Source organism: Lathyrus oleraceus, chromosome 4, assembly GCF_024323335.1.
Source record: "Lathyrus oleraceus cultivar Zhongwan6 chromosome 4, CAAS_Psat_ZW6_1.0, whole genome shotgun sequence".
Classification (NCBI taxonomy): Eukaryota; Viridiplantae; Streptophyta; class Magnoliopsida; order Fabales; family Fabaceae; genus Lathyrus; species Lathyrus oleraceus.
In genome coordinates, this window is record NC_066582.1 from 100,827,838 (window position 1) to 100,842,786 (window position 14,949).

Here is a 14,949-nt window from a genome sequence, read left to right on the forward strand (position 1 = left end):
TATATTCCTTTCAATCCTGCTATGTGTTTATCGTTTGCTTAATTGGATTTATCATATAGTAGTTTTGCATGATTCGATAGATCTATTATTCCCTAATTTTGATTGTGTGTTACCGTATGCTTAATCTGTTAATTCACTTTTTTCTTAATTGAGTGCTTAATTTGGCAAATAGGAAACATAATTGTTATAAATTCATTCAGCCTTGTTGATTGATATTGAAGGAGAAGAGCGATCCAAAACTCAGCGGAATTTAAAAAATTTCTCCTTTAGTGATCCTAACGAATGGGCATGATCAGTGATAGAATCGTTACCTCTTGTGGCGATTGTAACCTTTGATGTAGATCTACAGAGTGATCACGAACGTTGAACGATGACAACGCCTCTACTCAGTCCACACGAACGGATTCCTTCAATCTCAATGCTAGCTGTAATACCCCAAAATTTACCCTTCATTTTTCCTGGAAGCATACGCTTTACGCCTCATGCATGCATTCTTTTTTAGGTCATTTAGCATTTGCACTTCATCATGGCAATCGGAATATTTTTAAAAAAATAAAATAAAAAATTAAAATAAAAAAAACGAAAATAAAAAAAGAAAAAAAAAACGAAAAAAAAAACGAAAAACGATAATAAATAATTTTTTTTTAAAAAATAAATAAATAAATAAATAAAAGAAAAAAATCTTGGACTTGGACCTCTCTCATTTGAGCCCACAGGTCCACAAAAATCAGGTTATAAATTCAGAGTTTCAGTGAAACAAAAGACAATTCTATTCCTATTACCCTGACTGAAAAAAGATAGTGAGAGAAGAGCTAACAGAGTTAAGAGCAGCCTCCAAACCCTGAAGGGAACTCAACTGCACAGAATCACCTCTGCTTCACATAAACCCTAAAGATTGTTTTGTAAACCTCACAGGTGCAACTCAATTTCAATCAAGCTCTCCAATCAGGTTTGCCCTATATCCATCATCTTTATGCCTTTAATTTGAATACTCTGAATGTTTGAGGTATTATGGGTGAATTTGATACCCTTTTGATGCATGTCTTTTTTGTGAATTTTAATGGCATGATTCATGTGGTTACATTTTGATTTGGGGGCAACCCTTGATTACCCTATTTTTTTGTCTCTAACCTGTTTGTTGAGTTTTTGTGAGGGCTCACATGACTTTTGCAGAGATGGTTTGCCTGGTGTTCCACTTTATTTGTGGGATACCGCCTGGAGGTTTCATTCCGATTACCTGTACTGACTCACTTTCTTTGATGGTGTTTAGCTTGGAGGGATCTCAGGGTTTATCGTTCCTTTAATTGCTGTTACCTCGGATCTTCATCCGTGTGGTACTTTTACATTTTCCCGTATTTTTACTGCTTTCCTAGCTGGAAGACCTCGATAGGAGGCAACGTTTTTGTGTGTTTATTTTTTTTTTTTACAGGTTCCTTCGTCCAGGACTCTTTTTGTATGAGTTTACCAAACCCTAACCCTTCATTGATTTTTCTTCTCCTAAACACACGTTTACTCCTTCTACTACAGGTGAGTATGTCTCCAAAGGTCGAGCATCCGGTAGATTGCGTAGTAACGTCGTTCGTCCAAAACCCAATCCATAACCCCGTAGTTAGCCGAACTACGGCTTGCTCTGATTCTCATTCCAGATGAGATACGTAGGCATAAGACGCGATGTTTTAGTGAGCACACATCCCCCAACCCATAGGTTAGCCGAGCTACGAAGACTCTGATTCTCATATTCAGATGAGATACGTATGCAGTGGATGCGACATCCGCGCGAGTCATTTTCATTTAACCCCATTTTTTAGTAAACAACACAAGATAAACTCACACCCTTTAGACAAGAACTACAAAAGTGGATCCCGTAGAGTACTACGGATGCGTAGGGGTGCTAATACCTTCCCTTCGCATAACCGACTCCCGAACCCAAGATTTGGTTGCGAGACCTTGTCTTTTCCTTTCCTCTTTTCAGGTTTACTTCGAGCGTTTCCTTTCCCTCTTTTGGGATAAATAACGCACGGTGGCGACTCTTCTGTCATTTTCTTTCGCCGGTTGTTTTTTCGCACATTGTATTTTTCAGGTTGCGACAGCTGGCAACTTTGCTGGGGACCCGGTTTCCCTAAGCGAGTCCCTCCTAGCTTTTGTAGTTTGTTTGTTTATTGGGTGTTCATGCTTTTGTACAGTTATTTACCTGCTTTACCTTATTGCATTGTGTACATATCATTGCTGTATCTGTTGGCTGGCTATGGCTTCTTGGTGATCTTTGTGAGATGAGTTCTATACCCGAACTCGAGTGCACTTAAGATAGGAGAATGGCATAGTCTTGTCGACTTGTGTGGAGTTATTCCTTAGCAAGTTGACTTGCAAGTCCATTCACTTGGTGGAGGTCATGTTGAGATCAATAATGTCACACAAGTAAGTTGTGGTTAGACATTACTTTTTCCAATATAGACCTTAGAAGCCGAGGACCTTAGTTTACCAAACCCATCTTGGCCTATTCGTAGGACGTAGTGCGAAAGTCGTTCAAGTGTAAGATTTGATACGATTGTTACGCGATACTACACTCATAAGAGTCTCTCTTGAGAATATTTTTGGAATACGAGTAGTCGTTCCTCCGATAATATTCGAAAATGGGATTATGACTATGGGAACCTTTTGTAGAACATGTTTGGCAGGTTTAAACCTTAGTACACTCCTTTTGGGTGGTTCTTAACCTAAACTCCATGCTCGTGACTTGCAACAAAGCCTTGATTCATGGTTGATCCGATCAGGTATCCTTAATATCAATGAAACTTGGGTGTTGATAAGGTGTAAACCATAATCCACCAAAATGGGTGGTTGATATTAAGGATAACATGATCCATCCCATGACCTTTGTTTGGTGTTCTCTTAATTTCTCTCCAGACAGTGCAACCTGACAGATGTTCAAGCAGATACAGCGATCCTGATTCCCATGCCACTGCACTGCATTCACATCATTTTGCATCACATCATTTTACATTCATAATCATTCACACATGTTTATCCATTTCTGTGGGGTTTATATCTTCTACTTGATTCTAGTCAGAATTTTCTTGGTTCTCATCAACGGCTTAGTCTTTTTTTTACATCATTTATCTATTGAGAGACTGGGATCAAGGGGGTAGAATACCTTTGGAATTGATAAACATGTCATTGCATTTACATATTCATTAGCATGTCTTGCATAACAGGTACCGCCACAGTGTTCTCAGTTTGTTTGGTGTTCAATCAGCTGATAGCTGACCCATGCATTCATCGGTACGGTACCCGCAGAAACCAACAGAGAGTAATGGAAAGCCTACAGGAAGAGTTCGTCGAGATGAAAATCTGCATGAATCAATTCATGAATGGGGTTCAAGGGGTGGCTCAGGGACAGCAAGAGCTCAGGCAGATGATACAGAGGAATCCCCCTGCTCAACCAGAGACGATGACTGATCCTCCAGCTGGAGAGGCTAATGGACCTAATGGACCGGGGCCTATCCCAATCCTACATGTCACCTCCGGTCAACAGCCCGTTCATGATGATCAGGACGATCAGTTCCCCCTACTGCAGGAAGACTTTGGTATGGGTCATGGTGTGGACCCCATGTTTAGAAGATTGGAAGAGAGGTTGAAGGCAGTGGAAGGACAGAATCCTCTGGGAGTAGATGTTGCTGACTTGGGGCTGGTCCCAGGTGTGAGAGTGCCACCGAAATTCAAGGTCCCGATATTTGACAAATACAATGGCAACTCTTGCCCGAAGACCCATGTGCAAGCCTATTTCCGTAAAATGGTTGCATACTCCGATGACGAAAAGTTGCTTATGTACTTTTTCCAGGACAGCCTAGCTGGGGCATCCCTGGAATGGTATATGAGGCTGGACAGAGCCCACATCCATTGCTGGAGGGATTTGGCTGAGGCTTTCGTGAAGCAGTATCAGTATAATACAGACATGGCTCCGGACATAACTCAACTTCAAAATCTGTCTCTTAAAAGCAATGAGTGCTTCAGAGAATACGCTCAACGCTGGAGAGAAACAGCTTCCCATGTTCAACCTCCTATGTTGGAGAAGGAAATGGCTAACATGTTCATGAACACTCTGCCAGGACCTTATTTGGAGCGCCTGGTGGGTTGCAATGCCTCCAATGTTTCTGATGTAGTCTCTACCGGAGAAAGGGTGGAGAATTACCTGAGGACATACAAGACCCAGGGTGGAGGTGGATCCTCATTAGGGGTGAAGAAGCCGTTCATTCAGGGACAGAAGAGGAGAGAAGGGGATGCAAGTGCCATATCTTCTTATCAGAACAGGGATAACCGGAGGAATAACTTTCAGAACTATCATCAGCGACCGTATGTTGCGGCTGTGACCATTCCAGCTACAACACCACTACAACAACAACAACCACAACGTCAACCAACTCAGTACCAACCACAACAACCGGGTAACAGACCCGTCTATCAACCGAGGCCAAGGACGATGGACCGGCGTTTCGACACTCTTCCAATGTCGTACACTCAGTTACTTTCTAGTCTTCAACAACTACAACTTGTGCAGTTGCGCACTCTGGCTCCTCCCGTTGGTAGGCTTCCGGTGGGTTATGACGCCAACGCTAGGTGTAACTTCCACTCTGGGGCACCTAGCCACAATATTGAGAAGTGCAAAGCTTTTAAGCACGTAGTTCAGGACCTCATTGATTCAAAGGCCGTTAACTTTGCACCAGCTCCTAATGTCGTCAACAATCCCATGCCCCAGCATGGTGGAGCCAACGTTAACATGGTTGAAGGAGAAGTCAAATTAGTCTCTGCGGTCAACAATGAAGATGGGGATAGTGATTGCGACATCGATAACTGGGTGCGTCCGAGGATCCCGGGTGAAGTTCTCAATAATTGGTCTTCTGAGGAGATTGTCTAAGCCACTTGTCTGGAGGAGTAATTTTCTTTGTTTATTCATGCATATCCAAGTCTTACATTCCGCCGGGGCGTAATGACTCATTGTAGGGCTCATCTATGTGACACTTGCATTTTTTATCATAAATAAAGGACGTCTTTTTGCATTCAAATATTTCGTTCCATGTCTTTCTCTTCTTGCAGTTTTTCAAAAAAAATGGCAATGTTTTGTTTAGTTTCCACTTTTTTTTTCACACTCATAAGCACATACCATCACTCATGCAGATGCACATCACCGGATCCTATTGATAACGGTTCTGCTATGGCTCGCTTCGACTTTGAAAATCCAATCTTTCAAGCTGAAGAAGAGGGTGATGAAGACTGTGAACTTCCTGAAGAACTTACCAGGTTATTAAAACAAGAGGAAAGGATTATTCAACCACATCAAGAGTCTGTTGAAGTGATTAATCTCGGCACCGAGGACGCCAAGAGAGAAATCAAGATAGGGGCTGCTTTGGAAGACAATGTGAAGAAGGGGTTGATTGAATTGCTGCAAGAGTATGTTGACATCTTCGCTTGGTCTTATCAGGACATGCCAGGGCTTGACACAGACATCGTGGTACATCGCTTGCCGCTCAAAGAAGGTTGTCCTCCGGTCAAGCAGAAGCTCAGAAGAACAAGACCAAAGATGGCTGTCAAGATAAAGGAAGAAGTGCAAAAACAGTTGGATACAGGGTTTCTAGCAGTCACAAATTATCCGCCATGGGTTGCAAATATCGTTCCGGTACCTAAGAAGGATGGAAAGGTACGGATGTGTGTTGACTACCGGGATCTGAACAGGGCTAGTCCTAAAGATGATTTCCCCTTACCTCACATTGACGTTTTGGTGGATAACACGGCTCAGTTCTCGGTATTCTCCTTCATGGATGGCTTTTCTGGCTATAACCAAATTAAGATGGCACCAGAAGACATGGAGAAGACAACATTCATAACCCCATAGGGCACCTTCTGCTACAAGGTGATGCCGTTTGGTCTGAAAAATGTCGGAGCAACATATCAGCGAGCGATGGTGACTCTATTCCATGATATGATTCATCATGAAATCGAGGTTTATGTTGATGATACGATTGCAAAATCTCAGACAGAAGAAGAACATTTGGTGAATTTGCAGAAACTGTTTGAGCGTTTGAGGAAATTCAAGCTAAGGCTTAATCCGAACAAGTGTACTTTTGGGGTGAGATCTGGAAAACTACTGGGTTTTGTTGTTAGCGGAAAAGGGATTGAGGTGGATCCGGCCAAAGTGAAAGCGATACAGGAAATGCCTAAGCCAAGAACAGAGAAACAAGTCTGTGGTTTCTTAGGGAGATTGAACTACATTGCAAGGTTCATCTCTCACCTAACAGCCATGTGTGAGCCAATATTCAAATTGTTGAGAAAAGATCAGGCTATCAGGTGGAATGATGATTTTCAAAGGGCGTTCGAGAATATAAAAGAGTATTTGCAGAATCCTCCTATCCTTGTGCCTCTGGTCCCAGGGAGACCGCTGATTATGTATTTGACAGTACTAGACAATTCCATGGGTTGTGTTCTCGGTCAATACAACGAGACAGGTAGGAAAGAGCATGCCATCTACTACCTGAGTAAGAAATTCACAGATTGCGAGTCGAGATACTCAATGCTTGAAAAAACATGTTGTGCACTTGCATGGGTTGCTAAGTGTTTGAGACAATACATGTTGTCTCACACAACCTTACTGATCTCCAAAATGGATCCAGTCAAGTATATATTTGAGAAGCCAGCTCTCACCGGAAGAGTTGCTCGTTGGCAAATGGTACTGACAGAGTACGACATCCAGTATACTTCCCAGAAATCCATCAAGGGGAGTATTCTGTCAGACTATCTTGCTCAACAGCCGATTGATGATTATGAGCTGATGAAGTTTGATTTTCCAGATGAAGACATCATGTTCCTCAAGATGAAAGACTGTGAAGAGCCAGTTGTTGAAGAGGGACATGATCCAGACGAAAAGTGGACTTTAATGTTTGATGGGGCCGTCAATGCCAGAGGAAATGGAATTGGTGTTGTCATTACAACTCCGAAAGGTGCCCATATGCCTTTCACCGCTCGTCTGACTTTCAAGTGCACCCATAATGAAGATGAGTATGAAGCCTGTATCTTGGGTATTGAGCAAGCCATTGATTTGAGAATCAAGACTTTGGACATCTTCGGAGATTCAGCTCTGGTAATCAATCAAGTGAATGGTGATTGGAACACTCTCCAGCCTAATCTGGTCCCCTACAGAGATTACACGAGAAGACTGTTGACTTTCTTCACAACAGTAAAGCTGTACCATATACCTCGTGATGAGAACCAGATGGCAGATGCTCTTGCTACTCTATCCTCCATGATCACGGTGATCCGTTGGAACCATGCTCCCAAGATCGATGTGATGCGCCTCGACAGGGCCGCGTGTGTGTTTGCTGCTGAAGTGGTAGTTGATGACAAGCCCTGGTATCACGACATCAAGTGTTTTCTGAAGAATCAAGAGTACCTTGCAGGGGCATCCAACAATGATAGAAAGACTTTGAGAAGATTGGCAGTCAGTTTCTTCTTGAACAAAGACGATGTGCTGTATAAGAGGAACTTCTACATGGTTTTGCTCAGATGCGTGGATAGACATGAAGCAAACATGTTAATGCAGGAAGTTCATGAAGGCTCCTTCGGTACTCATGCCGGCGGACATGCAATGGCTAAGAAATTGTTGAGAGCAGGTTATTACTGGATGACCATGGAATCTGATTGTTTCAAATATGCTCGGAAGTGCCATAAATGCCAGATTTATGCTGATAAGGTGCATGTGCCGCCGAATCCTTTGAATGTGATGTCTTCGTCGTGGCCTTTTGCTATGTGGGGTATCGATATGATTGGAAAGATTGAGCCGACTGCCTCCAATGGGCATCGCTTCATCCTTGTTGCCATCGACTATTTCACCAAGTGGGTCGAAGCAGCATCATTCGCGAATGTCACCAGACATGTGGTTGCCCGATTCATTAAGAAAGAAATCATTTGTCGCTCTGGGATTCCCGAAAGAATCATTACTGATAATGGTTCTAATCTCAATAACAAATAGATGAAGGAGTTGTGCCAGAACTTCAACATTCAGCATCACAATTCTTCCCCTTACCGCCCTAAGATGAACGTTGCTGTTGAAGCGGAAAATAAGAACATAAAGAAGATTGTGCAGAAGATGGTCGTTACGTACAGAGATTGGCATGAGATGCTACCCTTCGCCTTGCATGGGTACCGTACTTCAGTACGTACATCGACCATGGAAACCCCTTACTCCCTTGTGTATGGTATGGAAGCAGTCCTACCTGTTGAAGTGGAGATTCCTTCTCTAAGAGTCTTGTTGGATGTCAAGTTAGACGAAGCTGAGTGGATTCGGACAAGGTTCAATGAGTTGAGTCTTATCGAAGAGAAGCGAATGGCAGCCATTTGTCATGGGCAGTTGTATCAAAGTCGGATGAAGAGAGCCTTTGATCAGAAAGTGCGTCCTCGATGCTTCCAGGTCGGAGATTTGGTGTTGAAAAGGATCCTTCCTCCTCAGACAAATCACAGGGGCAAGTGGACTCCTAACTATGATGGACCGTATATTGTCACCAAGGTTTTTGATGGTGGGGCCTTAATGCTTGCAACGATGGATGGTGAAAACTTCACTTCCCCGGTAAACTCAGACGCAGTTAAAAAATACTTCACATGAAATAGACCCGCTGGACAATAAAAAGAGTAATCCAGGCAAAAATGGGCATCCCGACGAACCAAGAAAATGAAAAAGGTTCGGGAAAAAATTAGGGATTAAAAGTGAAAAGATTGTACACCCGGTAAGTTGAAAACCTGAAAAGGCAACTTAGGCAAAAATGGGTATCCCTGTGGATTGAAAACCCGAAAAGGGCGATCCAGACAAAAGTTAGGGATTAAGCGAATGACTGCGTTCTGAGTAGTTCTGAATCTCATCTCGTGTCAATGACTGGAAACTTTTGAAGGATAGGAAACAGTCCAATCACTCTTTCAGAAAGCTGATCATCTGGAGGATCTTGAAGACGAGCAAGTCATAGCAGAATTGGAACCCAATAGAAATCCATTTCACATTGCCATTAGATTAATGTCTGTTTTTATCTGTTGTGCGATTACCTCTTTCCAGGGATTGCTTCCTGATGTAAATGCCTATTCAAAGGCCGTTCAATCAATAAAATCATGTTATTCAGTATATCTCTATTTTCATTTTCATTTTTCTGTTTTGTTTGCAAAAATGACGTCCGATTTTTTTGATAAACATTGCATCATGACACAAAAGAGCTTTACAGGTACATGCTTAATAAACATTTAAAATTGCTGAAAATTTTAAGTGCTTTGGATCGTCTATTCAGAACAGGTACCCTCGGGGCATTTCCTTAAAATCCCCTGCAGATGATCGTGAATGTTTTCCCCAATAGACGAATTCGGTATCTTATCCCTGCAGAGCTGATCAGAGCGTTGGATTCTTCAATCCCCAGCAGGTTCTCACCACTGTACCTCCCCCCCAAGCGGTGGTTTTAGATTATACACTCCCCAGTAGAGTTGACAGTGTCAGACTATATACCCCCAGCGGAGTTGACAGTGCCAGACTGTATCTTCCCAGCAAAAGCGGCTGCTCCTCGGAGTTCGAGGCCAGATCGATAATCCCAATGCCAGATCCATGGTTTCTTTCCTTGAAGCAGAACTTCGGTACCGTATCGGTATTTGCTTCCCCTGCTGAGTCATCTCTCGCAGATCGTGGTTGCCAGAACCACTATCGCTTTCCCCAACAACAGGTTTTCAGTGTCGTTCTCTCCCCAGTCAGAATCTCGGTATTTCGTCATTGCTAGAACACCGTGTGGCGGGTCATTTCCCCACATAATTCTTTGCGCTGTGCATCTCCAGTAGCCTTGCCAGGGTCCAGAAGATAGTGATCATTTCCCCAGCAGATCCCCTTGCCTCAGCTTGGCATTCTACCCATCATTTCGCATCCCTGCATGTAGAATCATATTGCATTGCAAATCGCATAGCATTTCCATTTTCATGGCGCATTACGCCATTGAAAAATTCAAACATACGCATGTAAGTATAAAACATTCTCGGTATCCCAAGTGATAAGCCAGAAGTCGTTTCCAGTACTCAGATTGAAGATTGTTCATGACTTACCTTTGTTATCCCCAGCAAGTGTCATTGGCCCATGCGCCGCCTCTATTATCGTTCTCTATTTCTGCCGATGCTGATAGGCATGAAGTTTCCGGTATTCAGACCGAAGTGGCGTTCAGGACAGTTTTCCGATGTTCAGATTGAAGAAGTTTCTGACGTTCAGGTCGATGCAACTTGTGGCATTCAGGCCAGTTTTCCGATGTTCAAATCGAAGAAGTTTCCGACGTTCAGGTCGATGCAACTTGTGGCATCCAGGCCAATTTTCCGATGTTCAGATCGAAGAAGTTTCTGACGTTCAGGTCGATGCCACTTGTGGCATTCAGGCCAATTTTCCGATGTTCAGATCGAAGAAGTTTCCGACGTTCAGGTCGACGCAACTTGTGGCATTCAGGCCAGCCTCTCGGTGTTCAGACCGATATTAATAATCTCATATCTCCCGATGTTCAGATCGAAGTCATTTCCGGTATTCAGACTGATGAGCGGCATTCAGGCCATGGTTATTGTTGTGTTACCATTTATTTTGGTATCCAGGTTAACATTCTTTTTCGGTATTCAGACTGACTTTGACCGTACCAGACGGATTCTTCTTTCAAGACCACCTCTTTGCCGATTCTGACAGGCATTGTTACTTTACTTCACTTCAGTGCAAATTTTCGGGCTTTTATTGTATTCAATCCCTTGATACCTCGAAAGCATGAAAGCCGCTGCTATCTTCTTTCCAGGTCTCCAGTTGATTGAATAGGGGCAGCTGTAATACCCCAAAATTTACCCTTCATTTTTCCTTGAACATACGCTTTACGCCTCATGCATGCATTCATTTTTAGGTCATTTAGCATTTGCACTTCATCATGGCAATCGGAATATTTTAAAAAATAATAATAATAATAATAAAAAAAACGAAAAAAAAATGAAAAACGAAAAAAATATTAAAATAAAATAAAAACAAAATAAATAAATTAAAAAAAAAAATCTTGGACTTGGACCTCTCTCATTTGAGCCCACAGGTCCACAAAAATCAGGTTATAAAATCAGAGTTTCAGTGAAACAAAAGGCAATTCTATTCCTATTACCCTGACTGGAAAAAGATAGTGAGAGAAGAGCTAACAGAGTTCAGAGTAGCCTCCAAACCCTTAAGGGAACTCAACTGCACAGAATCACCTATACTTCACATAAACCTTAAAGATTGTTTTGTAAACCTCACGGGTGCAACTCAATTTCAATCAAGCTCTCCAATCAGGTTTGCCCTATATCCATCATCTTTATGCCTTTAATTTGAAAACTCTGAATGTTTGAGGTATTATGGGTGAATTTGATACCCTTTTGATGTATGTCTTTTTTGTGAATTTTAATGGCATGATTCATGTGGTTACATTTTGATTTGGGGGCAACCCTTGAGTACCCTATTTTTTTGTCTCTAACCTGTTTGTTGAGTTTTTGTGAGGGCTCACATGACTTTTGCAGAGATGATTTGCCTGGTGTTCCACTTTATTTATGGGATACCGCCTGGAGGTTTCATTCTGATTACCTGTACTGACTCACTTTCTTTGATGGTGTTTAGCTTGGAGGGATCTCAGGGTTTATCGTTCCTTTAATTGCTGTTACCTCGGATCTTCATCCGTGTGGTACTTTTACATTTTCCCGTATTTTTACTGCTTTCCTAGCTGGAAGACCTCGATAGGAGGCAATGTTTTTGTGTGTTTTTTTTTTTACAGGTTCCTTCGTCCAGGACTCTTTTTGCATGAGTTTACCAAACCCTAACCCTTCATTGATTTTTCTTCTCCTAAACACACGTTTACTCCTTCTACTACAGGTGAGTAAGTCTCCAAAGGTCGAGCATCCGGTAGATTGCGTAGTAACGTCGTTCGTCCAAAACCCAATCCATAACCCCGTAGTTAGCCGAACTACGGCTTGCTCTGATTCTCATTCCAGATGAGATACGTAGGCATAAGACGCGATGTCTTAGCGAGCACACATCCCCCAACCCATAGGTCAGCCGAGCTACGAAGACTCTGATTCTCATATTCAGATGAGATACGTATGCAGTGGATGCGACATCCGCGTGAGTCATTTTCATTTAACCCCCTTTTTTAGTAAACAGCACAAGATAAACTCACACCCTTTAGACAATAACTACAAAAGTGGATCCCGTAGAGTACTACGGATGCGTAGGGGTGCTAATACCTTCCCTTCGCATAACCGACTCCCGAACCCAAGATTTGGTTGCGAGACCTTGTCTTTGACTTTCCTCTTTTCAGGTTTACTTCGAGCGTTTCCTTCCCCTCCTTTGGGATAAATAACGCACGTTGGCGACTCTTCTGTCATTTTCTTTCGCCGGTTGTTTTTTCGCACACTGTATTTTTCAGGTTGCGACACTAGCTGCTACGAATGAAGGCTTTGAGTGAGAGAGAGAGAAACGAAATTGCAATTCCACAAATGCTTCTACACAAGGGTTCTATTTATAGAACCACTTGTGTGGGCTGCAAGCTAAAAAGCCCACTCAAGTGTATGTGGCCCATATCTTATAATATGCCAAAGTCACTTAAGCGCGTGGTACCTAACCATATTTCGTATTCTACTTAAGTACATCGTACCTTACGATGTTCTACAATTCACTTAAGGGCACCATACATTACAGTATCCCTAAGTTACTCTATCTCTCATCAATCCGTCCTTTTGTGTGTGACCCTATAGGTTTTCGCAGCATTGGCAATTATATTAAATCACGTATTTAACATAATAAACAGTGAGCGGTATCTAGCAACACATCATTGCTACCCAAGACACAAAAATGTCATGTGATCTGACAAATCCTTTTTTGTGATAATACTTATGTGTACAATTACCCTTTTGCCCTTATGTCTATATTGAACATAAGGCATAGACTGTGTCATCCTTGTCCAGTTCAATATTGGGCCCATAGACATTTATCATGTTATGCAGGATGGGCAAATTCCATATAGGTCACTCATGTCTCTTAGCATGCTTCGTGGAGTATCCATCAACTGTCTTTATGGTCATCTAGTTACGGACAATGTTTGATCAACAATAAGGCACTCGACTCTACATCTAGGATCCATAATGGTTTCAGGTCGAAGGGTGATATACACCATTATCACCATGAGAATAACTTATGACACTTTGCATAACATTCTATATAGTATTCTCATAGCGGGTCAATCCAGTATAAATATTACTCTTAATATTCATACCTATGTTTAAGACATGATAACTCTTTATCCATGATCCATGAAATGTGATCATCAGTCTATATACATAATAGTCTTAATGTTTTAATGTTATCCCACTTCACAATAAAGCTCGACTATGGATACTTTAAGAATAGTGTCCTTATGTTGAATGTGATCTCATGATTAAGTCACACTTGATACATTAAACGGACTAGCTATTCTAGGGACTTTATTAAACAAACATAATAAAGAAAAAGCCTTTTATTATTAATAAATAATTTGATACAAGTACCAAAAGTATTGGCCTCTAGGGCTTACACCAACAATCTCCCACTAGCACTAGAGCCAATCAGACATACCCCTAATGCCCATAGATCTAGTATGGCCATCATGCTTCTGCTACGCAAGAGGCTTTGTCAGTGGGTTAGCAATATTGTCAAGTGTAGGTACTCTGCATATTTTCACATCTCCTCTATCTATTATCTCTCGAATGAGGTGATAACGCCTAAGTATGTGTTTCGATCGTTGGTGAGATCTAGGCTCCTTAGCTTGTGCGATAACACCATTGTTATCACAATAGAGACCAATGGGATCCACAATGCTAGGAACTATGCCAAGTTCACTAATCAAATTTTTGATCCAAACAGCTTCCTTTGCTGCACTTGAGGCAGCAATATACTCGACCTTGGTTGTAGAATCAGCAACTATATCTTGCTTTGAACTTTTCCAGCTCATAGCGCCACCGTTTAAGCAAAACAAATAACCATATTGCAATCTAAAGTCATCCTTATTTGTATGGAAGCTAGCATCGGTGCATGCAATTACAGCCAACTCTTCCTGACCTCCATATATCAAGAATGAGTCCTTAGTCCTTCTCAAATACTTAAGGATATTCTTGACAGCTACCCAATGAGCATCACCAGGATCAGATTGGCACTTAAAGCATATGAGACATCTGGTCGAGTACATAACATGGCAAACATGATAGATCCTATTGCAGATGCATATGGAATCTTATTCATGCGATCCCTTTCTTCCTTAGTTGAAGGGGATTGTGTTTTTTATAGACACATGCCATGTGGCATAGGTATGAATCCTTTCTTGGAATCATGCATATTAAAGCGTCTCAGCACTTTGTCTACGTACGTACTCTGACTTAGGCCAAACAGTTTTTGTGATCTATCTCTATAGATTCTGATTCCTAATATATAGGTTGCTTCACCTAGGTCCTTCATAGAAAAGCATTTCCCCAACCAAGACTTTACTTGTTGCAGGGTAGGGACATCGTTTCCAATGAGTAATATGTCATCTACATATAATACCAGGAAAACGATCATGCTCCCACTAATATTCTAGTAGACACAAGGCTCATCTTTGTTCTTGATGAATCCATATTATTTTACCGTTTCATCAAAACAAAGATTCCAGCTTCTGGAAGCTTGCTTCGATCCATAGATTGATCTTTGTAACTTACATATCTTTTGGGCTTCTTCTGGTATGTCAAATCCTTCAGGTTGTGTCATGTACACATCCTCAAGAAGATTCTCATTAAGGAAAGCAGTTTTGACATCCATCTGCCATATTTCATAATCATGATATGCAGCGACAGCAAGTAAAATCCGAACAGATTTAAGCATTGCAACTTGTGAAAAGGTTT